The sequence below is a fragment of the Oryctolagus cuniculus genome, chromosome 10 (genome assembly GCF_051225735.1).
Source record: "Oryctolagus cuniculus isolate XC-2025 breed Fujian yellow rabbit chromosome 10, ASM5122573v1, whole genome shotgun sequence".
NCBI classification, from domain to species: Eukaryota; Metazoa; Chordata; class Mammalia; order Lagomorpha; family Leporidae; genus Oryctolagus; species Oryctolagus cuniculus.
This window is the reverse complement of record NC_142876.1, coordinates 74,584,521-74,609,160: the sequence shown is the minus strand read 5'-3', so window position 1 is coordinate 74,609,160 and position 24,640 is coordinate 74,584,521. Positions and strand designations below refer to the sequence as shown.

Genomic DNA, 24,640 nt, shown 5'->3' with positions numbered 1-24,640 from the left:
GGCGCAGAGGGGCCCGCGGGTTGGGCTGCGCGAGGCACCGGGCCCTGAGTGGTGGGCAACCGCGCCCTGGCGTCGTCTTCGGGCGGTGGTCGTGGTCGTGGTCGTGGTCACAGTCATTGGGCTCCCTGGGAGACAGGAGCCCGGGAGGACGGTGGGAGTGCAGGTGCCGGGCTGCTGGTGCGGCGGGCTGCGGGGTTGGGGCGGCCGGCAGGGGGGGCGCCTGGCCCCGGGGCGGTGAGTCGCTGGTTTGGGGTTGGAGGGGGCGCGCTGGATGACGCAGGGCGTGGCAGCCTGTGTCCCGGGGTGGGCCCAGGGTTGGCGGTGGGGCTGCGGCAGCCGGGGACAGCTGGCCGGCCCGCCCGTGCCCCGTGCCCGTGCCCGTGCCCGTGCCCAGGCCCAGGCCCAGGCCCGGGCCCGAGGCGCGGGCAGGCTGGAGGCTGCCAGGTGGAGGGTCGGGCTTCTGCCCCCTGCTGGAGCTGCGTTGGGGGTCGCAGGGGTCCCGGCGTGCGGGCTGGCGGATGGGGGCGTGGCTAGGCAGCCAGCCAAAGGCGAGCAAAGGGGAGGGTGCCGCGGGGCAAAGCCTACAGCACCCGGTATTCCCAGGCGGTCTCCCATCCAAGTACTAACCAGGCCCGACCCTGCTTAGCTTCCGAGATCAGACGAGATCGGGCGCGTTCAGGGTGGTATGGCCGTAGACGCCAGAGGCTGCCTCCAGGCCCCTCGCGGAGTGCGCGCCCGCACGGCCGCCGCCGCCGCCGCCGCCGCCTCACCTCCTCCTCCCTCCTCCTGCCCGCTCCCCGCTCTCCTCCCATTCCCATTCCCATTCCCATTCCCGCTCCCGCTCCCGCTGCCGCTTCTCCTCCGCCTCCTCCCTCTTTTCTCTTCTCTTCTCTTCTCCTCCTCCCCCCCTCCCTCCTCAGCCGCCCTCCGCCTAGCCCTGCACCAGTGCCCGAACTCCAGCCCTCCGCCTGCCCAGCCCAGGACCTGCAGTGCAGCACCGGGCGCCCAGTCGGCACGCTGCCGCAAGCCAGGGGAGCCAACCTCCTCCGGCTGCCGCTGGCCGCAGGAACTCCTACTCTCTTTCTAAGGCCGGATCCCCTGCCTGCCGCCATCGCCCAGCCACACGCCAGCCGTGCCCGGCAGCCTCCACGCCTGCCCAGGGCTGCGCCCCGCAGCTCGCGGGTCCCGGCACCAGGGGTTCGGCGCCCCACACCACCGCGGCCCGGGCCTTCCCTCCCTACCCGGCCGCCAGCAGCCCCCACCGCCCCGGGCGCACAGGTCGCCCGCCCTCCCCCGGCACGGCCGCCGCGCCTCCACACACTCCCACGCCGCGAGGACAGCTGAGGGGCCTGGGGACCCTTGTCCCCGCTCGGTCACGGGGGCCCAAGTGGGGCAGCAGCAGGTCAGGAAGGAGGGCGGCAGCGCACGGAATCACACCCCGCCGCACGCTCGCGTGGGCACTCACACACACACACACACACACACACACACACACACACGCCTACACAAGGGGCACACAGTCGCACACCCGAGCACCCGCGCCCATTGGCACAGAGGGATTTCCGTCCTCAGCACGCCCGTTCCCTCACGGGAGGGTGGGGCGCTTCAGCGCGACCCGCACCCTCAGCCCGGCAGCCAGTTCGAGACTGTCGCTCCCCTCTTCATGGAGGAACGACACAGGACCCTGCGCTGTTCTTTCGTCTGCTCGGCCCTCCCCGGGTTTGCTGCTGGTTCTTCCCGGGTTGGCTACCGTCCCGCCCACCTCCGTGGAAGGGCAGTTCCCCTGCCACATTCCCCACTTCCGCAGGGGAGCGGCCACACCGCCGGCCGGCCCGGCCGGCTCTCGGGGGCTGCACAGGTGTTCCCCTTAGATGTTCCTGGTGCATGTTGTCTCTCTCCTCCTTTATAGTCCTCTTCAATCCCAACTCGGCTGGCCCACGCGCCAAGTACGCTGCTCTCCTCCAATCAGGAGCAGGATCAGCTCCTGGAGGTCATCACTCAAGTTGGCAAGAGGCAGCTGCATAGAAGCTGTTTTCCTCCTCTCCCAGCGCCATATTGTGGGAGAGCAGATGCACAGAATCGTCTTAATTCCCGTAACTCAGTCCAATCCGAGTTGCTCCCCACAGAGACCACAGGCTGTGTGCTGCCTGCCTGCCACGGACCCTCTGTCCCGGGAGGTCCCTGTGGGCACGCAGCCTGTGGCCGCGGGTCTCTGCCTGGCCTGCCAAAAGGGTGCCCCGTTTGGATGCTGTGTGAGTCAGGGCTGATGGGGGAGAGGGGGACAGAGAGAGGAGAGACAGAGAGAGAGAGAGAAAGAGAGAGACGTGTAGGTGTTGGTGTAAGTCAGAGACAGAGGAGAGGTGCCTGTATTGCCTGCGAGGCTTGGTGTGGGGTCCCTCCTTTGCGCTCTGGAGGGCTTCCGCGGCTGTGGCGCGTGGCCGCCGCACGGCCAGGTGGCGCAGAGGGCCCCGCGGGTTGGGCTGCGCGAGGCACCGGGCCCTGAGTGGTGGGCAACGCGCCCTGGCGTCGTCTTCGGGCGGTGGTCGTGGTCGTGGTCGTGGTCACAGTCATTGGGCTCCCTGGGAGACAGGAGCCCGGGAGGGCGGTGGGAGTGCAGGTGCCGGGGAGCTGCTGGTGCGGCGGGCTGCGGGGTTGGGGCGGCCGGCAGGGGCGCCCTGGCGGGCGGTGAGTCGCTGGTTTGGGGTTGGAGGGGGCGCGCTGGATGGCGCCGGGAGGACGTAGCCTGTGTCCAGGGTGGGCCCCGGGGTTGGCGGTGGGGCTGCGGCAGCCGGGGACAGCTGGCCGGCCCGCCCGTGCCCCGTACTTGTGCCCGTGTGACCACCCCGAGGCCAGGCCCAGGCCCAGGCCCGAGGCGCGGGCGGGCTGGGGCTGCCAGGTGGAGGGGTCCGGGCTTCTGCCCCCTGCTGGAGCTGCGTTGGGGGTCGCAGGGGTCCCGGCGTGCGGGCTGGCGGATGGGGGCGTGGCTAGGCGGCCAGCCAAAGGCGAGCAAAAGGGGAGGGTGCCGCGGGGCCGCCTACAGCACCCGGTATTCCCAGGCGGTCTCCCATCCAAGTACTAACAGGCCCGACCCTGCTTAGCTTCCGAGATCAGACGAGATCGGGCGCGTTCAGGGTGGTATGGCCGTAGACGCCAGAGGCTGCCTCCAGGCCCCTCTTGAGTGCGCGCCCGCGCAGCCCGCCGCCGCCGCCGCCGCCGCCGCCTCCTCCTCCTCCTCCTCCTGCCCGCTCCCCGCTCTCACTCCCCATTCCCATTCCCATTCCCATTCCCGCTCCCGCTCCCGCTGCCGCTTCTCCTCCGCCTCCCTCCCTCTTTTCTCTTCTCTTCTCTTCCTCCCTCCTCCCCCCCTCCCTCCTCAGCCGCCCTCCGCCCCAGCCCTGCGCAGTGAACTCCAGCCTCCGCCTGCCCAGCCCAGGACCTGCAGTGCAGCACCCGGGGCGCCCAGTCGGCACGCTGCCGCCAAGCCAAGGGGAGCCAACCTCCTCCGGCTGCCGCTGGCCACAGGGAACTCCTACTCTCTCTTTCTAGGCGGGATCCCCTGCCTGCCATCGCCCAGCCACACGCCAGCCGTGCCCGGCAGCCTCCCGCCTGCCCAGGGCTGCGCCCGCGGCTCGCGGGTCCCGGCACCAGGGGGTTCGGCGCCCCACCACCGCGGCCCGGGCCTTCCCTCCTACCCGGCCGCCAGCAGCCCCCACCGCTGACGCACAGGTCGCCCGCCCTCCCCCGGCACGGCCGCCGCGCCTCCACACACTCCACGCCGCGAGGACAGCTGAGGGCCTGGGGACCTTGTCCCCGCTCGGTCACAGGGGCCCAAGTGGGGCAGCAGGTCGGGAAGGAGGGCGGCAGCGCACACGCGGAGATCACCCCCGCCGCACGCTCGCGTGGGCACTCACACACACACACACACACACACACACACACACGCCTACACAAGGGGCACACAGTCGCACACCCCCGACACCCCTTCGTGGCACAGAGGGATTTCCGTCCTCAGCGCCCGTTCCCTCACGGGAGGGTGGGGGCGCTCGCGCGACCCGCACCCTCCAGCCCGGCCCAGCCAGGTTAAGGCCTTCGCTCCCCTCTTCATGGAGGAACGACACAGGACCCTGCGCTGTTCTTTCGTCTGCTCGGCCCTCCCGGGTTTGCTGCTGGTTCTTCCCAGGTTGGCTACCGTCCCTTCCCACCTCCGTGGAAGGGCAGTTCCCTGCCACATTCCCCACTTCCGCGGGGGCCGGCCGCCGGCCGGCCGGCCGGCTCTCTCGGGGGCTGCACAGGTGTTCCCCTTAGATGTTCCTGGTGCATGTTGTCTCTCTCCTCCTTTATAGTCCTCTTCCGCCAATCCCAACTCGGCTGCCCCACACGCCAAGTACGCTGCTCTCCTCCAATCAGGAGCAGGATCAGCTCCTGGAGGTCATCACTCAAGTTGGCAAGAGGCAGCTGCATAGAAGCTGTTTTCTCCTCTCCCAGCGCCATATTGTGGGAGAGCAGATGCATAGAATAAGTCTTAATTCCAGTAACTCAGTCCAATCCGAGTTGCTCCCACAGAGAACCACAGGCTGTGTGCTGCCTGCCACGGACCCTCTGTCCCGGGAGGTCCTGTGGGCACGCAGCCCTGTGGCCGCGGGTCTCTGCCTGGCCTGCCAAAAGGGTGCCCCGTTTTGGATGCTGTGTGAGTCAGGGCTGATGGGGAGAGGGGGACAGAGAGAGGAGAGAGAGACAGAGAGAGAGAGAGAAAGAGAGAGAGACGTGTAGGTGTTGGTGTAAGTCAGAGACAGAGGGAAGGGTGCCTGTACCTGCGAGGCTTGGTGTGGGGTCCCTCCTTTGCGCTCTGGAGGGCTTCCGCGGCTGTGGCGCGTGGCCGCCGCACGGCCAGGTGGCGCAGAGGGCCCGCGGGTTGGGCTGCGCGAGGCACCGGAGCCCTGAGTGGTGGGCAACCGCGCCCTGGCGTCGTCTTCGGGCGGTGGTCGTGGTCGTGGTCGTGGTCACAGTCATTGGGCTCCCTGGGAGACAGGAGCCCGGGAGGGGCGGTGGGAGTGCAGGTGCCGGGAGCTGCTGGTGCGAGCGGGCTGCGGGGTTGGGGCGGCCGGCAGGGGAGCGCCTGGCGGGCGGTGAGTCGCTGGTTTGGGGTTGGAGGGGGCGCGCTGGATGGCGCGGGGCGTGGCCTGTGTCCCGGGGTGGGCCCCGGGGTTGGCGGTGGGGCTGCGGCAGCCGGGGACAGCCGGCCGGCCCGCCCGTGCCCGTGCCCGTGCCCGTGCCCGTGCCCAGGCCCAGGCCCAGGCCCAGGCCCGAGGCGCGGGCGGGCTGGGGCTGCCAGGTGGAGGGGTCGGGCTTCTGCCCCCTGCTGGAGCTGCGTTGGGGGTCGCAGGGGTCCCGGCGTGCGGGCTGGCGGATGGGGGCGTGGCTAGGCAGCCAGCCAAAGGCGAGCAAAAGGGGAGGGTGCCGCGGAGCCAAAAGCCTACAGCACCCGGTATTCCCAGGCGGTCTCCCATCCAAGGGCCCGGGGCTTCTGCCCCCTGCTGGAGCTGCGTTGGGGGTCGCAGGGGTCCCGGCGTGCGGGCTGGCGGATGGGGGCGTGGCTAGGCAGCCAGCCAAAGGCGAGCAAAAGGGGAGGGTGCCGCGGGGCAAAAGCCTACAGCACCCGGTATTCCCAGGCGGTCTCCCATCCAAGTACTAACCAGGCCCGACCCTGCTTAGCTTCCGAGATCAGACGAGATCGGGCGCGTTCAGGGTGGTATGGCCGTAGACGCCAGAGGCTGCCTCCAGGCCCCTCTTGAGTGCGCGCCCGCACAGCCGCCGCCGCCGCCGCCGCCGCCGCCTCCTCCTCCTCCTCCTCCTGCCCGCTCCCCGCTCTCACTCCCATTCCCATTCCCATTCCCATTCCCGCTCCCGCTCCCGCTGCCGCTTCTCCTCCGCCTCCTCCCTCTTTTCTCTTCTCTTCTCTTCTCCTCCTCCCCCCCCCTCCTCCTCAGCCGCCCTCCGCCTAGCCCTGCACCAGTGCCCGAACTCCAGCCCTCCGCCTGCCCAGCCCAGGACCTGCAGTGCAGCACCGGGCGCCCAGTCGGCACGCTGCCGCCAAGCCAAGGGGAGCCAACCTCCTCCGGCTGCCGCTGGCCACAGGGAACTCCTACTCTCTCTTTCTAGGCCGGATCCCCTGCCTGCCGCCATCGCCCAGCCACACGCCAGCCGTGCCCGGCAGCCTCCACGCCTGCCCAGGGCTGCGCCCCGCGGCTCGCGGGTCCCGGCACCAGGGGGTTCGGCGCCCCACACCACCGCGGCCCGGGCCTTCCCTCCTACCCGGCCGCCAGCAGCCCCCCCACCGCTGACGCACAGGTCGCCCGCCCTCCCCCGGCACGGCCGCCGCGCCTCCACACACTCCCACGCCGCGAGGACAGCTGAGGGCCTGGGGACCCTTGTCCCCGCTCGGTCACGGGGGCCCAAGTGGGGCAGCAGGTCGGGAAGGAGGGCGGCAGCGCACGGAATCACCCCCGCCGCACGCTCGCGTGGGCACTCACACACACACACACACACACACACACACACACACACGCCTACACAAGGGGCACACAGTCGCACACCCCGACACCCTTCGTGGCACAGAGGGATTTCCGTCCTCAGCGCCCGTTCCCTCACGGGAGGGTGGGGCGCTTCAGCGCGACCCGCACCCTCCAGCCCGGCAGCCAGTTCGAGACTGTCGCTCCCCCTCTTCATGGAGGAACGACACAGGACCCTGCGCTGTTCTTTCGTCTGCTCGGCCCTCCCCGGGTTTGCTGCTGGTTCTTCCCGGGTTGGCTACCGTCCCTTCCACCTCCGTGGAAGGGCGGTTCCCCCTGCCACATTCCCCACTTCCGCGGGGGAGCGGCACACCGCCGGCCGGCCGGCCGGCTCTCTCGGGGGCTGCACAGGTGTTCCCCTTAGATGTTCCTGGTGCATGTTGTCTCTCTCCTCCTTTATAGTCCTCTTCCGCCAATCCCAACTCGGCTGGCCCACACGCCAAGTACGCTGCTCTCCTCCAATCAGGAGCAGGATCAGCTCCTGGAGGTCATCACTCAAGTTGGCAAGAGGCAGCTGCATAGAAGCTGTTTTCTCCTCTCCCAGCGCCATATTGTGGGAGAGCAGATGCATAGAATAAGTCTTAATTCCAGTAACTCAGTCCAATCCGAGTTGCTCCCCACAGAGACCACAGGCTGTGTGCTGCCTGCCTGCCACGGACCCTCTGTCCCGGGGAGGTCCTGTGGGCACGCAGCCTGTGGCCGCGGGTCTCTGCCTGGCCTGCCAAAAGGGTGCCCCGTTTGGATGCTGTGTGAGTCAGGGCTGATGGGGGAGAGGGGGACAGAGAGAGGAGAGAGAGACAGAGAGAGAGAGAGAAAGAGAGAGAGACGTGTAGGTGTTGGTGTAAGTCAGAGACAGAGGGAGAGGGTGCCTGTATTGCCTGCGAGGCTTGGTGTGGGGTCCCTCCTTTGCGCTCTGGAGGGCTTCCGCGGCTGTGGCGCGTGGCCGCCGCACGGCCAGGTGGCGCAGAGGGCCCGCGGGTTGGGCTGCGCGAGGCACCGGGCCCTGAGTGGTGGGCAACCGCGCCCTGGCGTCGTCTTCGGGCGGTGGTCGTGGTCGTGGTCGTGGTCACAGTCATTGGGCTCCCTGGGAGACAGGAGCCCGGGAGGGGCGGTGGGAGTGCAGGTGCCGGGAGCTGCTGGTGCGGCGGGCTGCGGGGTTGGGGCGGCCGGCAGGGGAGCGCCCTGGCGGGCGGTGAGTCGCTGGTTTGGGGTTGGAGGGGGCGCGCTGGATGGCGCGGGGCGTGGCCTGTGTCCCGGGGTGGGCCCCGGGGTTGGCGGTGGGGCTGCGGCAGCCGGGGACAGCTGGCCGGCCCGCCCGTGCCCGTGCCCGTGCCCGTGCCCGTGCCCAGGCCCAGGCCCAGGCCCAGGCCCGAGGCGCGGGCGGGCTGGGGCTGCCAGGTGGAGGGGTCGGGCTTCTGCCCCCTGCTGGAGCTGCGTTGGGGGTCGCAGGGGTCCCGGCGTGCGGGCTGGCGGATGGGGGCGTGGCTAGGCAGCCAGCCAAAGGCGAGCAAAAGGGGAGGGTGCCGCGGGGCAAAAGCCTACAGCACCCGGTATTCCCAGGCGGTCTCCCATCCAAGTACTAACCAGGCCCGACCCTGCTTAGCTTCCGAGATCAGACGAGATCGGGCGCGTTCAGGGTGGTATGGCCGTAGACGCCAGAGGCTGCCTCCAGGCCCCTCTTGAGTGCGCGCCCGCACAGCCGCCGCCGCCGCCGCCGCCGCCGCCTCCTCCTCCTCCTCCTCCTGCCCGCTCCCCGCTCTCACTCCCATTCCCATTCCCATTCCCATTCCCGCTCCCGCTCCCGCTGCCGCTTCTCCTCCGCCTCCTCCCTCTTTTCTCTTCTCTTCTCTTCTCCTCCTCCCCCCCCCTCCTCCTCAGCCGCCCTCCGCCTAGCCCTGCACCAGTGCCCGAACTCCAGCCCTCCGCCTGCCCAGCCCAGGACCTGCAGTGCAGCACCGGGCGCCCAGTCGGCACGCTGCCGCCAAGCCAAGGGGAGCCAACCTCCTCCGGCTGCCGCTGGCCACAGGGAACTCCTACTCTCTCTTTCTAGGCCGGATCCCCTGCCTGCCGCCATCGCCCAGCCACACGCCAGCCGTGCCCGGCAGCCTCCACGCCTGCCCAGGGCTGCGCCCCGCGGCTCGCGGGTCCCGGCACCAGGGGGTTCGGCGCCCCACACCACCGCGGCCCGGGCCTTCCCTCCTACCCGGCCGCCAGCAGCCCCCCCACCGCTGACGCACAGGTCGCCCGCCCTCCCCCGGCACGGCCGCCGCGCCTCCACACACTCCCACGCCGCGAGGACAGCTGAGGGCCTGGGGACCCTTGTCCCCGCTCGGTCACGGGGGCCCAAGTGGGGCAGCAGGTCGGGAAGGAGGGCGGCAGCGCACGGAATCACCCCCGCCGCACGCTCGCGTGGGCACTCACACACACACACACACACACACACACACACGCCTACACAAGGGGCACACAGTCGCACACCCCGACACCCTTCGTGGCACAGAGGGATTTCCGTCCTCAGCGCCCGTTCCCTCACGGGAGGGTGGGGCGCTTCAGCGCGACCCGCACCCTCCAGCCCGGCAGCCAGTTCGAGACTGTCGCTCCCCCTCTTCATGGAGGAACGACACAGGACCCTGCGCTGTTCTTTCGTCTGCTCGGCCCTCCCCGGGTTTGCTGCTGGTTCTTCCCGGGTTGGCTACCGTCCCTTCCACCTCCGTGGAAGGGCGGTTCCCCCTGCCACATTCCCCACTTCCGCGGGGGAGCGGCACACCGCCGGCCGGCCGGCCGGCTCTCTCGGGGGCTGCACAGGTGTTCCCCTTAGATGTTCCTGGTGCATGTTGTCTCTCTCCTCCTTTATAGTCCTCTTCCGCCAATCCCAACTCGGCTGCCCACACGCCAAGTACGCTGCTCTCCTCCAATCAGGAGCAGGATCAGCTCCTGGAGGTCATCACTCAAGTTGGCAAGAGGCAGCTGCATAGAAGCTGTTTTCTCCTCTCCCAGCGCCATATTGTGGGAGAGCAGATGCATAGAATAAGTCTTAATTCCAGTAACTCAGTCCAATCCGAGTTGCTCCCCACAGAGACCACAGGCTGTGTGCTGCCTGCCTGCCACGGACCCTCTGTCCCGGGGAGGTCCTGTGGGCACGCAGCCTGTGGCCGCGGGTCTCTGCCTGGCCTGCCAAAAGGGTGCCCCGTTTGGATGCTGTGTGAGTCAGGGCTGATGGGGGAGAGGGGGACAGAGAGAGGAGAGAGAGACAGAGAGAGAGAGAGAAAGAGAGAGAGACGTGTAGGTGTTGGTGTAAGTCAGAGACAGAGGGAGAGGGTGCCTGTATTGCCTGCGAGGCTTGGTGTGGGGTCCCTCCTTTGCGCTCTGGAGGGCTTCCGCGGCTGTGGCGCGTGGCCGCCGCACGGCCAGGTGGCGCAGAGGGCCCGCGGGTTGGGCTGCGCGAGGCACCGGGCCCTGAGTGGTGGGCAACCGCGCCCTGGCGTCGTCTTCGGGCGGTGGTCGTGGTCGTGGTCGTGGTCACAGTCATTGGGCTCCCTGGGAGACAGGAGCCCGGGAGGGGCGGTGGGAGTGCAGGTGCCGGGAGCTGCTGGTGCGGCGGGCTGCGGGGTTGGGGCGGCCGGCAGGGGAGCGCCCTGGCGGGCGGTGAGTCGCTGGTTTGGGGTTGGAGGGGGCGCGCTGGATGGCGCGGGGCGTGGCCTGTGTCCCGGGGTGGGCCCCGGGGTTGGCGGTGGGGCTGCGGCAGCCGGGGACAGCTGGCCGGCCCGCCCGTGCCCGTGCCCGTGCCCGTGCCCGTGCCCAGGCCCAGGCCCAGGCCCAGGCCCGAGGCGCGGGCGGGCTGGGGCTGCCAGGTGGAGGGGTCGGGCTTCTGCCCCCTGCTGGAGCTGCGTTGGGGGTCGCAGGGGTCCCGGCGTGCGGGCTGGCGGATGGGGGCGTGGCTAGGCAGCCAGCCAAAGGCGAGCAAAAGGGGAGGGTGCCGCGGGGCAAAAGCCTACAGCACCCGGTATTCCCAGGCGGTCTCCCATCCAAGGCCCGACCCTGCTTAGCTTCCGAGATCAGACGAGATCGGGCGCGTTCAGGGTGGTATGGCCGTAGACGCCAGAGGCTGCCTCCAGGCCCCTCTTGAGTGCGCGCCCGCACAGCCGCCGCCGCCGCCGCCGCCGCCGCCGCCGCCGCCGCCGCCTCCTCCTCCTCCTCCTCCTGCCCGCTCCCCGCTCTCACTCCCATTCCCATTCCCATTCCCATTCCCATTCCCATTCCCGCTCCCGCTCCCGCTGCCGCTTCTCCTCCGCCTCCTCCCTCTTTTCTCTTCTCTTCTCTTCTCCTCCTCCCCCCCCCTCCTCCTCAGCCGCCCTCCGCCTAGCCCTGCACCAGTGCCCGAACTCCAGCCCTCCGCCTGCCCAGCCCAGGACCTGCAGTGCAGCACCGGGCGCCCAGTCGGCACGCTGCCGCCAAGCCAAGGGGAGCCAACCTCCTCCGGCTGCCGCTGGCCACAGGGAACTCCTACTCTCTCTTTCTAGGCCGGATCCCCTGCCTGCCGCCATCGCCCAGCCACACGCCAGCCGTGCCCGGCAGCCTCCACGCCTGCCCAGGGCTGCGCCCCGCGGCTCGCGGGTCCCGGCACCAGGGGGTTCGGCGCCCCACACCACCGCGGCCCGGGCCTTCCCTCCTACCCGGCCGCCAGCAGCCCCCCCACCGCTGACGCACAGGTCGCCCGCCCTCCCCCGGCACGGCCGCCGCGCCTCCACACACTCCCACGCCGCGAGGACAGCTGAGGGCCTGGGGACCCTTGTCCCCGCTCGGTCACGGGGGCCCAAGTGGGGCAGCAGGTCGGGAAGGAGGGCGGCAGCGCACGGAATCACCCCCGCCGCACGCTCGCGTGGGCACTCACACACACACACACACACACACACACACACGCCTACACAAGGGGCACACAGTCGCACACCCCGACACCCTTCGTGGCACAGAGGGATTTCCGTCCTCAGCGCCCGTTCCCTCACGGGAGGGTGGGGCGCTTCAGCGCGACCCGCACCCTCCAGCCCGGCAGCCAGTTCGAGACTGTCGCTCCCCCTCTTCATGGAGGAACGACACAGGACCCTGCGCTGTTCTTTCGTCTGCTCGGCCCTCCCCGGGTTTGCTGCTGGTTCTTCCCGGGTTGGCTACCGTCCCTTCCACCTCCGTGGAAGGGCGGTTCCCCCTGCCACATTCCCCACTTCCGCGGGGGAGCGGCACACCGCCGGCCGGCCGGCCGGCTCTCTCGGGGGCTGCACAGGTGTTCCCCTTAGATGTTCCTGGTGCATGTTGTCTCTCTCCTCCTTTATAGTCCTCTTCCGCCAATCCCAACTCGGCTGCCCACACGCCAAGTACGCTGCTCTCCTCCAATCAGGAGCAGGATCAGCTCCTGGAGGTCATCACTCAAGTTGGCAAGAGGCAGCTGCATAGAAGCTGTTTTCTCCTCTCCCAGCGCCATATTGTGGGAGAGCAGATGCATAGAATAAGTCTTAATTCCAGTAACTCAGTCCAATCCGAGTTGCTCCCCACAGAGACCACAGGCTGTGTGCTGCCTGCCTGCCACGGACCCTCTGTCCCGGGGAGGTCCTGTGGGCACGCAGCCTGTGGCCGCGGGTCTCTGCCTGGCCTGCCAAAAGGGTGCCCCGTTTGGATGCTGTGTGAGTCAGGGCTGATGGGGGAGAGGGGGACAGAGAGAGGAGAGAGAGACAGAGAGAGAGAGAGAAAGAGAGAGAGACGTGTAGGTGTTGGTGTAAGTCAGAGACAGAGGGAGAGGGTGCCTGTATTGCCTGCGAGGCTTGGTGTGGGGTCCCTCCTTTGCGCTCTGGAGGGCTTCCGCGGCTGTGGCGCGTGGCCGCCGCACGGCCAGGTGGCGCAGAGGGCCCGCGGGTTGGGCTGCGCGAGGCACCGGGCCCTGAGTGGTGGGCAACCGCGCCCTGGCGTCGTCTTCGGGCGGTGGTCGTGGTCGTGGTCGTGGTCACAGTCATTGGGCTCCCTGGGAGACAGGAGCCCGGGAGGGGCGGTGGGAGTGCAGGTGCCGGGAGCTGCTGGTGCGGCGGGCTGCGGGGTTGGGGCGGCCGGCAGGGGAGCGCCCTGGCGGGCGGTGAGTCGCTGGTTTGGGGTTGGAGGGGGCGCGCTGGATGGCGCGGGGCGTGGCCTGTGTCCCGGGGTGGGCCCCGGGGTTGGCGGTGGGGCTGCGGCAGCCGGGGACAGCTGGCCGGCCCGCCCGTGCCCGTGCCCGTGCCCGTGCCCAGGCCCAGGCCCGAGGCGCGGGCGGGCTGGGGCTGCCAGGTGGAGGGGTCGGGCTTCTGCCCCCTGCTGGAGCTGCGTTGGGGGTCGCAGGGGTCCCGGCGTGCGGGCTGGCGGATGGGGGCGTGGCTAGGCAGCCAGCCAAAGGCGAGCAAAAGGGGAGGGTGCCGCGGGGCAAAAGCCTACAGCCCCCGGTATTCCCAGGCGGTCTCCCATCCAAGTACTAACCAGGCCCGACCCTGCTTAGCTTCCGAGATCAGACGAGATCGGGCGCGTTCAGGGTGGTATGGCCGTAGACGCCAGAGGCCGCCTCCAGGCCCCTCTTGAGTGCGCGCCCGCACAGCCGCCGCCGCCGCCGCCGCCTCCTCCTCCTCCTCCTCCTCCTCCTCCTCCTCCTCCTCCTCCTCCTCCTCCTCCTCCTCCTCCTGCCCGCTCCCCGCTCTCACTCCCATTCCCATTCCCATTCCCATTCCCATTCCCGCTCCCGCTCCCGCTGCCGCTTCTCCTCCGCCTCCTCCCTCTTTTCTCTTCTCTTCTCTTCTCCTCCTCCCCCCCCCTCCTCCTCAGCCGCCCTCCGCCTAGCCCTGCACCAGTGCCCGAACTCCAGCCCTCCGCCTGCCCAGCCCAGGACCTGCAGCACCGGGCGCCCAGTCGGCACGCTGCCGCCAAGCCAAGGGGAGCCAACCTCCTCCGGCTGCCGCTGGCCACAGGGAACTCCTACTCTCTCTTTCTAGGCCGGATCCCCTGCCTGCCGCCATCGCCCAGCCACACGCCAGCCGTGCCCGGCAGCCTCCACGCCTGCCCAGGGCTGCGCCCCGCGGCTCGCGGGTCCCGGCACCAGGGGGTTCGGCGCCCCACACCACCGCGGCCCGGGCCTTCCCTCCTACCCGGCCGCCAGCAGCCCCCCCACCGCTGACGCACAGGTCGCCCGCCCTCCCCCGGCACGGCCGCCGCGCCTCCACACACTCCCACGCCGCGAGGACAGCTGAGGGCCTGGGGACCCTTGTCCCCGCTCGGTCACGGGGGCCCAAGTGGGGCAGCAGGTCGGGAAGGAGGGCGGCAGCGCACGGAATCACCCCCGCCGCACGCTCGCGTGGGCACTCACACACACACACACACACACGCCTACACAAGGGGCACACAGTCGCACACCCCGACACCCTTCGTGGCACAGAGGGATTTCCGTCCTCAGCGCCCGTTCCCTCACGGGAGGGTGGGGCGCTTCAGCGCGACCCGCACCCTCCAGCCCGGCAGCCAGTTCGAGACTGTCGCTCCCCCTCTTCATGGAGGAACGACACAGGACCCTGCGCTGTTCTTTCGTCTGCTCGGCCCTCCCCGGGTTTGCTGCTGGTTCTTCCCGGGTTGGCTACCGTCCCTTCCACCTCCGTGGAAGGGCGGTTCCCCCTGCCACATTCCCCACTTCCGCGGGGGAGCGGCACACCGCCGGCCGGCCGGCCGGCTCTCTCGGGGGCTGCACAGGTGTTCCCCTTAGATGTTCCTGGTGCATGTTGTCTCTCTCCTCCTTTATAGTCCTCTTCCGCCAATCCCAACTCGGCTGCCCACACGCCAAGTACGCTGCTCTCCTCCAATCAGGAGCAGGATCAGCTCCTGGAGGTCATCACTCAAGTTGGCAAGAGGCAGCTGCATAGAAGCTGTTTTCTCCTCTCCCAGCGCCATATTGTGGGAGAGCAGATGCATAGAATAAGTCTTAATTCCAGTAACTCAGTCCAATCCGAGTTGCTCCCCACAGAGACCACAGGCTGTGTGCTGCCTGCCTGCCACGGACCCTCTGTCCCGGGGAGGTCCTGTGGGCACGCAGCCTGTGGCCGCGGGTCTCTGCCTGGCCTGCCAAAAGGGTGCCCCGTTTGGATGCTGTGTGAGTCAGGGCTGATGGGGGAGAGGGGGACAGAGAGAGGAGAGAGAGACAGAGAGAGAGAGAGAAAGAGAGAGAGACGTGTAGGTGTTGGTGTAAGTCAGAGACAGAGGGAGAGGGTGCCTGTATTGCCTGCGAGGCTTGGTGTGGGGTCCCTCCTTTGCGCTCTGGAGGGCTTCCGCGGCTGTGGCGCGTGGCCGCCGCACGGCCAGGTGGCGCAGAGGGCCCGCGGGTTGGGCTGCGCGAGGCACCGGGCCCTGAGTGGTGGGCAACCGCGCCCTGGCGTCGTCTTCGGGCGGTGGTCGTGGTCGTGGTCGTGGTCACAGTCATTGGGCTCCCTGGGAGACAGGAGCCCGGGAGGGGCGGTGGGAGTGCAGGTGCCGGGAGCTGCTGGTGCGGCGGGCTGCGGGGTTGGGGCGGCCGGCAGGGGAGCGCCCTGGCGGGCGGTGAGTCGCTGGTTTGGGGTTGGAGGGGGCGCGCTGGATGGCGCGGGGCGTGGCCTGTGTCCCGGGGTGGGCCCCGGGGTTGGCGGTGGGGCTGCGGCAGCCGGGGACAGCTGGCCGGCCCGCCCGTGCCCGTGCCCGTGCCCGTGCCCGTGCCCAGGCCCAGGCCCGAGGCGCGGGCGGGCTGGGGCTGCCAGGTGGAGGGGTCGGGCTTCTGCCCCCTGCTGGAGCTGCGTTGGGGGTCGCAGGGGTCCCGGCGTGCGGGCTGGCGGATGGGGGCGTGGCTAGGCAGCCAGCCAAAGGCGAGCAAAAGGGGAGGGTGCCGCGGGGCAAAAGCCTACAGCACCCGGTATTCCCAGGCGGTCTCCCATCCAAGTACTAACCAGGCCCGACCCTGCTTAGCTTCCGAGATCAGACGAGATCGGGCGCGTTCAGGGTGGTATGGCCGTAGACGCCAGAGGCCGCCTCCAGGCCCCTCTTGAGTGCGCGCCCGCACAGCCGCCGCCGCCGCCGCCGCCGCCGCCTCCTCCTCCTCCTCCTCCTCCTCCTCCTCCTGCCCGCTCCCCGCTCTCACTCCCATTCCCATTCCCATTCCCATTCCCGCTCCCGCTCCCGCTGCCGCTTCTCCTCCGCCTCCTCCCTCTTTTCTCTTCTCTTCTCTTCTCCTCCTCCCCCCCCCTCCTCCTCAGCCGCCCTCCGCCTAGCCCTGCACCAGTGCCCGAACTCCAGCCCTCCGCCTGCCCAGCCCAGGACCTGCAGTGCAGCACCGGGCGCCCAGTCGGCACGCTGCCGCCAAGCCAAGGGGAGCCAACCTCCTCCGGCTGCCGCTGGCCACAGGGAACTCCTACTCTCTCTTTCTAGGCCGGATCCCCTGCCTGCCGCCATCGCCCAGCCACACGCCAGCCGTGCCCGGCAGCCTCCACGCCTGCCCAGGGCTGCGCCCCGCGGCTCGCGGGTCCCGGCACCAGGGGGTTCGGCGCCCCACACCACCGCGGCCCGGGCCTTCCCTCCTACCCGGCCGCCAGCAGCCCCCCCACCGCTGACGCACAGGTCGCCCGCCCTCCCCCGGCACGGCCGCCGCGCCTCCACACACTCCCACGCCGCGAGGACAGCTGAGGGCCTGGGGACCCTTGTCCCCGCTCGGTCACGGGGGCCCAAGTGGGGCAGCAGGTCGGGAAGGAGGGCGGCAGCGCACGGAATCACCCCCGCCGCACGCTCGCGTGGGCACTCACACACACACACACACACACACACACACACACACACGCCTACACAAGGGGCACACAGTCGCACACCCCGACACCCTTCGTGGCACAGAGGGATTTCCGTCCTCAGCGCCCGTTCCCTCACGGGAGGGTGGGGCGCTTCAGCGCGACCCGCACCCTCCAGCCCGGCAGCCAGTTCGAGACTGTCGCTCCCCCTCTTCATGGAGGAACGACACAGGACCCTGCGCTGTTCTTTCGTCTGCTCGGCCCTCCCCGGGTTTGCTGCTGGTTCTTCCCGGGTTGGCTACCGTCCCTTCCACCTCCGTGGAAGGGCGGTTCCCCCTGCCACATTCCCCACTTCCGCGGGGGAGCGGCACACCGCCGGCCGGCCGGCCGGCTCTCTCGGGGGCTGCACAGGTGTTCCCCTTAGATGTTCCTGGTGCATGTTGTCTCTCTCCTCCTTTATAGTCCTCTTCCGCCAATCCCAACTCGGCTGGCCCACACGCCAAGTACGCTGCTCTCCTCCAATCAGGAGCAGGATCAGCTCCTGGAGGTCATCACTCAAGTTGGCAAGAGGCAGCTGCATAGAAGCTGTTTTCTCCTCTCCCAGCGCCATATTGTGGGAGAGCAGATGCATAGAATAAGTCTTAATTCCAGTAACTCAGTCCAATCCGAGTTGCTCCCCACAGAGACCACAGGCTGTGTGCTGCCTGCCTGCCACGGACCCTCTGTCCCGGGGAGGTCCTGTGGGCACGCAGCCTGTGGCCGCGGGTCTCTGCCTGGCCTGCCAAAAGGGTGCCCCGTTTGGATGCTGTGTGAGTCAGGGCTGATGGGGGAGAGGGGGACAGAGAGAGGAGAGAGAGACAGAGAGAGAGAGAGAAAGAGAGAGAGACGTGTAGGTGTTGGTGTAAGTCAGAGACAGAGGGAGAGGGTGCCTGTATTGCCTGCGAGGCTTGGTGTGGGGTCCCTCCTTTGCGCTCTGGAGGGCTTCCGCGGCTGTGGCGCGTGGCCGCCGCACGGCCAGGTGGCGCAGAGGGCCCGCGGGTTGGGCTGCGCGAGGCACCGGGCCCTGAGTGGTGGGCAACCGCGCCCTGGCGTCGTCTTCGGGCGGTGGTCGTGGTCGTGGTCGTGGTCACAGTCATTGGGCTCCCTGGGAGACAGGAGCCCGGGAGGGGCGGTGGGAGTGCAGGTGCCGGGAGCTGCTGGTGCGGCGGGCTGCGGGGTTGGGGCGGCCGGCAGGGGAGCGCCCTGGCGGGCGGTGAGTCGCTGGTTTGGGGTTGGAGGGGGCGCGCTGGATGGCGCGGGGCGTGGCCTGTGTCCCGGGGTGGGCCCCGGGGTTGGCGGTGGGGCTGCGGCAGCCGGGGACAGCTGGCCGGCCCGCCCGTGCCCGTGCCCGTGCCCGTGCCCGTGCCCAGGCCCAGGCCCAGGCCCAGGCCCGAGGCGCGGGCGGGCTGGGGCTGCCAGGTGGAGGGGTCGGGCTTCTGCCCCCTGCTGGAGCTGCGTTGGGGGTCGCAGGGGTCCCGGCGTGCGGGCTGGCGGATGGGGGCGTGGCTAGGCAGCCAGCCAAAGGCGAGCAAAAGGGGAGGGTGCCGCGGGGCAAAAGCCTACAGCACCCGGTATTCCCAGGCGGTCTCCCATCCAAGGCCCGACCCTGCTTAGCTTCCGAGATCAGACGAGATCGGGCGCGTTCAGGGTGGTATGGCCGTAGACGCCAGAGGCTGCCTCCAGGCCCCTCTTGAGTGCGCGCCCGCACAGCCGCCGCCGCCGCCGCCGCCGCCGCCGCCGCCGCCGCCGCCTCCTCCTCCTCCTCCTCCTGCCCGCTCCCCGCTCTCACTCCCATTCCCATTCCCATTCCCATTCCCATTCCCATTCCCGCTCCCGCTCCCGCTGCCGCTTCTCCTCCGCCTCCTCCCTCTTTTCTCTTCTCTTCTCTTCTCCTCCTCCCCCCCCCTCCTCCTCAGCCGCCCTCCGCCTAGCCCTGCACCAGTGCCCGAACTCCAGCCCTCCGCCTGCCCAGCCCAGGACCTGCAGTGCAGCACCGGGCGCCCAGTCGGCACGCTGCCGCCAAGCCAAGGGGAGCCAACCTCCTCCGGCTGCCGCTGGCCACAGGGAACTCCTACTCTCTCTTTCTAGGCCGGATCCCCTGCCTGCCGCCATCGCCCAGCCACACGCCAGCCGTGCCCGGCAGCCTCCACGCCTGCCCAGGGCTGCGCCCCGCGGCTCGCGGGTCCCGGCACCAGGGGGTTCGGCGCCCCACACCACCGCGGCCCGGGCCTTCCCTCCTACCCGGCCGCCAGCAGCCCCCCCACCGCTGACGCACAGGTCGCCCGCCCTCCCCCGGCACGGCCGCCGCGCCTCCACACACTCCCACGCCGCGAGGACAGCTGAGGGCCTGGGGACCCTTGTCCCCGCTCGGTCACGGGGGCCCAAGTGGGGCAGCAGGTCGGGAAGGAGGGCGGCAGCGCACGGAATCACCCCCGCCGCACGCTCGCGTGGGCACTCACACACACACACACACACACACACACACACGCCTACACAAGGGGCACACAGTCGCACACCCCGACACCCTTCGTGGCACAGAGGGATTTCCGTCCTCAGCGCCCGTTCCCTCACGGGAGGGTGGGGCGCTTCAGCGCGACCCGCACCCTCCAGCCCGGCAGCCAGTTCGAGACTGTCGCTCCCCCTCTTCATGGAGGAACGACACAGGACCCTGCGCTGTTCTTTCGTCTGCTCGGCCCTCCCCGGGTTTGCTGCTGGTTCTTCCCGGGTTGGCTACCGTCCCTTCCACCTCCGTGGAAGGGCGGTTCCCCCTGCCACATTCCCCACTTCCGCGGGGGAGCGGCACACCGCCGGCCGGCCGGCCGGCTCTCTCGGGGGCTGCACAGGTGTTCCCCTTAGATGTTCCTGGTGCATGTTGTCTCTCTCCTCCTTTATAGTCCTCTTCCGCCAATCCCAACTCGGCTGCCCACACGCCAAGTACGCTGCTCTCCTCCAATCAGGAGCAGGATCAGCTCCTGGAGGTCATCACTCAAGTTGGCAAGAGGCAGCTGCATAGAAGCTGTTTTCTCCTCTCCCAGCGCCATATTGTGGGAGAGCAGATGCATAGAATAAGTCTTAATTCCAGTAACTCAGTCCAATCCGAGTTGCTCCCCACAGAGACCACAGGCTGTGTGCTGCCTGCCTGCCACGGACCCTCTGTCCCGGGGAGGTCCTGTGGGCACGCAGCCTGTGGCCGCGGGTCTCTGCCTGGCCTGCCAAAAGGGTGCCCCGTTTGGATGCTGTGTGAGTCAGGGCTGATGGGGGAGAGGGGGACAGAGAGAGGAGAGAGAGACAGAGAGAGAGAGAGAAAGAGAGAGAGACGTGTAGGTGTTGGTGTAAGTCAGAGACAGAGGGAGAGGGTGCCTGTATTGCCTGCGAGGCTTGGTGTGGGGTCCCTCCTTTGCGCTCTGGAGGGCTTCCGCGGCTGTGGCGCATGGCCGCCGCACGGCCAGGTGGCGCAGAGGGCCCGCGGGTTGGGCTGCGCGAGGCACCGGGCCCTGAGTGGTGGGCAACCGCGCCCTGGCGTCGTCTTCGGGCGGTGGTCGTGGTCGTGGTCGTGGTCACAGTCATTGGGCTCCCTGGGAGACAGGAGCCCGGGAGGGGCGGTGGGAGTGCAGGTGCCGGGAGCTGCTGGTGCGGCGGGCTGCGGGGTTGGGGCGGCCGGCAGGGGAGCGCCCTGGCGGGCGGTGAGTCGCTGGTTTGGGGTTGGAGGGGGCGCGCTGGATGGCGCGGGGCGTGGCCTGTGTCCCGGGGTGGGCCCCGGGGTTGGCGGTGGGGCTGCGGCAGCCGGGGACAGCTGGCCGGCCCGCCCGTGCCCGTGCCCGTGCCCGTGCCCGTGCCCAGGCCCAGGCCCAGGCCCAGGCCCGAGGCGCGGGCGGGCTGGGGCTGCCAGGTGGAGGGGTCGGGCTTCTGCCCCCTGCTGGAGCTGCGTTGGGGGTCGCAGGGGTCCCGGCGTGCGGGCTGGCGGATGGGGGCGTGGCTAGGCAGCCAGCCAAAGGCGAGCAAAAGGGGAGGGTGCCGCGGGGCAAAAGCCTACAGCACCCGGTATTCCCAGGCGGTCTCCCATCCAAGTACTAACCAGGCCCGACCCTGCTTAGCTTCCGAGATCAGACGAGATCGGGCGCGTTCAGGGTGGTATGGCCGTAGACGCCAGAGGCTGCCTCCAGGCCCCTCTTGAGTGCGCGCCCGCACAGCCGCCGCCGCCGCCGCCGCCGCCGCCTCCTCCTCCTCCTCCTCCTGCCCGCTCCCCGCTCTCACTCCCATTCCCATTCCCATTCCCATTCCCGCTCCCGCTCCCGCTGCCGCTTCTCCTCCGCCTCCTCCCTCTTTTCTCTTCTCTTCTCCTCCTCCCCCCCCCTCCTCCTCAGCCGCCCTCCGCCTAGCCCTGCACCAGTGCCCGAACTCCAGCCCTCCGCCTGCCCAGCCCAGGACCTGCAGTGCAGCACCGGGCGCCCAGTCGGCACGCTGCCGCCAAGCCAAGGGGAGCCAACCTCCTCCGGCTGCCGCTGGCCACAGGGAACTCCTACTCTCTCTTTCTAGGCCGGATCCCCTGCCTGCCGCCATCGCCCAGCCACACGCCAGCCGTGCCCGGCAGCCTCCACGCCTGCCCAGGGCTGCGCCCCGCGGCTCGCGGGTCCCGGCACCAGGGGGTTCGGCGCCCCACACCACCGCGGCCCGGGCCTTCCCTCCTACCCGGCCGCCAGCAGCCCCCCCACCGCTGACGCACAGGTCGCCCGCCCTCCCCCGGCACGGCCGCCGCGCCTCCACACACTCCCACGCCGCGAGGACAGCTGAGGGCCTGGGGACCCTTGTCCCCGCTCGGTCACGGGGGCCCAAGTGGGGCAGCAGGTCGGGAAGGAGGGCGGCAGCGCACGGAATCACCCCCGCCGCACGCTCGCGTGGGCACTCACACACACACACACACACACACACACACACACACGCCTACACAAGGGGCACACAGTCGCACACCCCGACACCCTTCGTGGCACAGAGGGATTTCCGTCCTCAGCGCCCGTTCCCTCACGGGAGGGTGGGGCGCTTCAGCGCGACCCGCACCCTCCAGCCCGGCAGCCAGTTCGAGACTGTCGCTCCCCCTCTTCATGGAGGAACGACACAGGACCCTGCGCTGTTCTTTCGTCTGCTCGGCCCTCCCCGGGTTTGCTGCTGGTTCTTCCCGGGTTGGCTACCGTCCCTTCCACCTCCGTGGAAGGGCGGTTCCCCCTGCCACATTCCCCACTTCCGCGGGGGAGCGGCACACCGCCGGCCGGCCGGCCGGCTCTCTCGGGGGCTGCACAGGTGTTCCCCTTAGATGTTCCTGGTGCATGTTGTCTCTCTCCTCCTTTATAGTCCTCTTCCGCCAATCCCAACTCGGCTGGCCCACACGCCAAGTACGCTGCTCTCCTCCAATCAGGAGCAGGATCAGCTCCTGGAGGTCATCACTCAAGTTGGCAAGAGGCAGCTGCATAGAAGCTGTTTTCTCCTCTCCCAGCGCCATATTGTGGGAGAGCAGATGCATAGAATAAGTCTTAATTCCAGTAACTCAGTCCAATCCGAGTTGCTCCCCACAGAGACCACAGGCTGTGTGCTGCCTGCCTGCCACGGACCCTCTGTCCCGGGGAGGTCCTGTGGGCACGCAGCCTGTGGCCGCGGGTCTCTGCCTGGCCTGCCAAAAGGGTGCCCCGTTTGGATGCTGTGTGAGTCAGGGCTGATGGGGGAGAGGGGGACAGAGAGAGGAGAGAGAGACAGAGAGAGAGAGAGAAAGAGAGAGAGACGTGTAGGTGTTGGTGTAAGTCAGAGACAGAGGGAGAGGGTGCCTGTATTGCCTGCGAGGCTTGGTGTGGGGTCCCTCCTTTGCGCTCTGGAGGGCTTCCGCGGCTGTGGCGCGTGGCCGCCGCACGGCCAGGTGGCGCAGAGGGCCCGCGGGTTGGGCTGCGCGAGGCACCGGGCCCTGAGTGGTGGGCAACCGCGCCCTGGCGTCGTCTTCGGGCGGTGGTCGTGGTCGTGGTCGTGGTCACAGTCATTGGGCTCCCTGGGAGACAGGAGCCCGGGAGGGGCGGTGGGAGTGCAGGTGCCGGGAGCTGCTGGTGCGGCGGGCTGCGGGGTTGGGGCGGCCGGCAGGGGAGCGCCCTGGCGGGCGGTGAGTCGCTGGTTTGGGGTTGGAGGGGGCGCGCTGGATGGCGCGGGGCGTGGCCTGTGTCCCGGGGTGGGCCCCGGGGTTGGCGGTGGGGCTGCGGCAGCCGGGGACAGCTGGCCGGCCCGCCCGTGCCCGTGCCCGTGCCCGTGCCCGTGCCCAGGCCCAGGCCCAGGCCCAGGCCCGAGGCGCGGGCGGGCTGGGGCTGCCAGGTGGAGGGGTCGGGCTTCTGCCCCCTGCTGGAGCTGCGTTGGGGGTCGCAGGGGTCCCGGCGTGCGGGCTGGCGGATGGGGGCGTGGCTAGGCAGCCAGCCAAAGGCGAGCAAAAGGGGAGGGTGCCGCGGGGCAAAAGCCTACAGCACCCGGTATTCCCAGGCGGTCTCCCATCCAAGTACTAACCAGGCCCGACCCTGCTTAGCTTCCGAGATCAGACGAGATCGGGCGCGTTCAGGGTGGTATGGCCGTAGACGCCAGAGGCTGCCTCCAGGCCCCTCTTGAGTGCGCGCCCGCACAGCCGCCGCCGCCGCCGCCGCCGCCGCCTCCTCCTCCTCCTCCTCCTGCCCGCTCCCCGCTCTCACTCCCATTCCCATTCCCATTCCCATTCCCGCTCCCGCTCCCGCTGCCGCTTCTCCTCCGCCTCCTCCCTCTTTTCTCTTCTCTTCTCTTCTCCTCCTCCCCCCCCCTCCTCCTCAGCCGCCCTCCGCCTAGCCCTGCACCAGTGCCCGAACTCCAGCCCTCCGCCTGCCCAGCCCAGGACCTGCAGTGCAGCACCGGGCGCCCAGTCGGCACGCTGCCGCCAAGCCAAGGGGAGCCAACCTCCTCCGGCTGCCGCTGGCCACAGGGAACTCCTACTCTCTCTTTCTAGGCCGGATCCCCTGCCTGCCGCCATCGCCCAGCCACACGCCAGCCGTGCCCGGCAGCCTCCACGCCTGCCCAGGGCTGCGCCCCGCGGCTCGCGGGTCCCGGCACCAGGGGGTTCGGCGCCCCACACCACCGCGGCCCGGGCCTTCCCTCCTACCCGGCCGCCAGCAGCCCCCCCACCGCTGACGCACAGGTCGCCCGCCCTCCCCCGGCACGGCCGCCGCGCCTCCACACACTCCCACGCCGCGAGGACAGCTGAGGGCCTGGGGACCCTTGTCCCCGCTCGGTCACGGGGGCCCAAGTGGGGCAGCAGGTCGGGAAGGAGGGCGGCAGCGCACGGAATCACCCCCGCCGCACGCTCGCGTGGGCACTCACACACACACACACACACACACACACACACACACACGCCTACACAAGGGGCACACAGTCGCACACCCCGACACCCTTCGTGGCACAGAGGGATTTCCGTCCTCAGCGCCCGTTCCCTCACGGGAGGGTGGGGCGCTTCAGCGCGACCCGCACCCTCCAGCCCGGCAGCCAGTTCGAGACTGTCGCTCCCCCTCTTCATGGAGGAACGACACAGGACCCTGCGCTGTTCTTTCGTCTGCTCGGCCCTCCCCGGGTTTGCTGCTGGTTCTTCCCGGGTTGGCTACCGTCCCTTCCACCTCCGTGGAAGGGCGGTTCCCCCTGCCACATTCCCCACTTCCGCGGGGGAGCGGCACACCGCCGGCCGGCCGGCCGGCTCTCTCGGGGGCTGCACAGGTGTTCCCCTTAGATGTTCCTGGTGCATGTTGTCTCTCTCCTCCTTTATAGTCCTCTTCCGCCAATCCCAACTCGGCTGGCCCACACGCCAAGTACGCTGCTCTCCTCCAATCAGGAGCAGGATCAGCTCCTGGAGGTCATCACTCAAGTTGGCAAGAGGCAGCTGCATAGAAGCTGTTTTCTCCTCTCCCAGCGCCATATTGTGGGAGAGCAGATGCATAGAATAAGTCTTAATTCCAGTAACTCAGTCCAATCCGAGTTGCTCCCCACAGAGACCACAGGCTGTGTGCTGCCTGCCTGCCACGGACCCTCTGTCCCGGGGAGGTCCTGTGGGCACGCAGCCTGTGGCCGCGGGTCTCTGCCTGGCCTGCCAAAAGGGTGCCCCGTTTGGATGCTGTGTGAGTCAGGGCTGATGGGGGAGAGGGGGACAGAGAGAGGAGAGAGAGACAGAGAGAGAGAGAGAAAGAGAGAGAGACGTGTAGGTGTTGG

At 69.5% G+C, this 24,640-nt stretch overlaps 8 non-coding genes and 2 pseudogenes across 8 annotated transcripts; all 10 read right to left on the bottom strand.

The window, feature by feature from the left end:
• Positions 1–578: 578 nt before the first annotated feature.
• Positions 579–697, bottom strand: LOC149124252 (5S ribosomal RNA). The gene has a single exon (XR_016215462.1). It is a non-coding gene; the product is annotated as a 5S ribosomal RNA (ribosomal RNA).
• A 2,334-nt stretch (positions 698–3,031) lies between these two features.
• On the bottom strand, positions 3,032–3,149 carry LOC149124251 (5S ribosomal RNA). Its single transcript, XR_016215642.1, has one exon. It is a non-coding gene; the product is annotated as a 5S ribosomal RNA (ribosomal RNA).
• A 2,495-nt stretch (positions 3,150–5,644) lies between these two features.
• On the bottom strand, positions 5,645–5,763 carry LOC149124250 (5S ribosomal RNA). Its single transcript, XR_016215461.1, has one exon. It is a non-coding gene; the product is annotated as a 5S ribosomal RNA (ribosomal RNA).
• Positions 5,764–8,104: 2,341 nt separating this feature from the next.
• Positions 8,105–8,223, bottom strand: LOC149124249 (5S ribosomal RNA). The gene has a single exon (XR_016215460.1). It is a non-coding gene; the product is annotated as a 5S ribosomal RNA (ribosomal RNA).
• Positions 8,224–10,557: 2,334 nt separating this feature from the next.
• On the bottom strand, positions 10,558–10,666 carry LOC149124248 (5S ribosomal RNA; annotated as a pseudogene).
• Positions 10,667–13,009: 2,343 nt separating this feature from the next.
• Positions 13,010–13,128, bottom strand: LOC149124247 (5S ribosomal RNA). Its single transcript, XR_016215630.1, has one exon. It is a non-coding gene; the product is annotated as a 5S ribosomal RNA (ribosomal RNA).
• Positions 13,129–15,480: 2,352 nt separating this feature from the next.
• On the bottom strand, positions 15,481–15,599 carry LOC149124246 (5S ribosomal RNA). Its single transcript, XR_016215459.1, has one exon. It is a non-coding gene; the product is annotated as a 5S ribosomal RNA (ribosomal RNA).
• A 2,353-nt stretch (positions 15,600–17,952) lies between these two features.
• On the bottom strand, positions 17,953–18,061 carry LOC149124245 (5S ribosomal RNA; annotated as a pseudogene).
• Positions 18,062–20,422: 2,361 nt separating this feature from the next.
• Positions 20,423–20,541, bottom strand: LOC149124244 (5S ribosomal RNA). Its single transcript, XR_016215458.1, has one exon. It is a non-coding gene; the product is annotated as a 5S ribosomal RNA (ribosomal RNA).
• A 2,334-nt stretch (positions 20,542–22,875) lies between these two features.
• LOC149124243 (5S ribosomal RNA) lies at positions 22,876–22,994 on the bottom strand. Its single transcript, XR_016215457.1, has one exon. It is a non-coding gene; the product is annotated as a 5S ribosomal RNA (ribosomal RNA).
• Between the last annotated feature and the right edge of the window lie 1,646 nt (positions 22,995–24,640).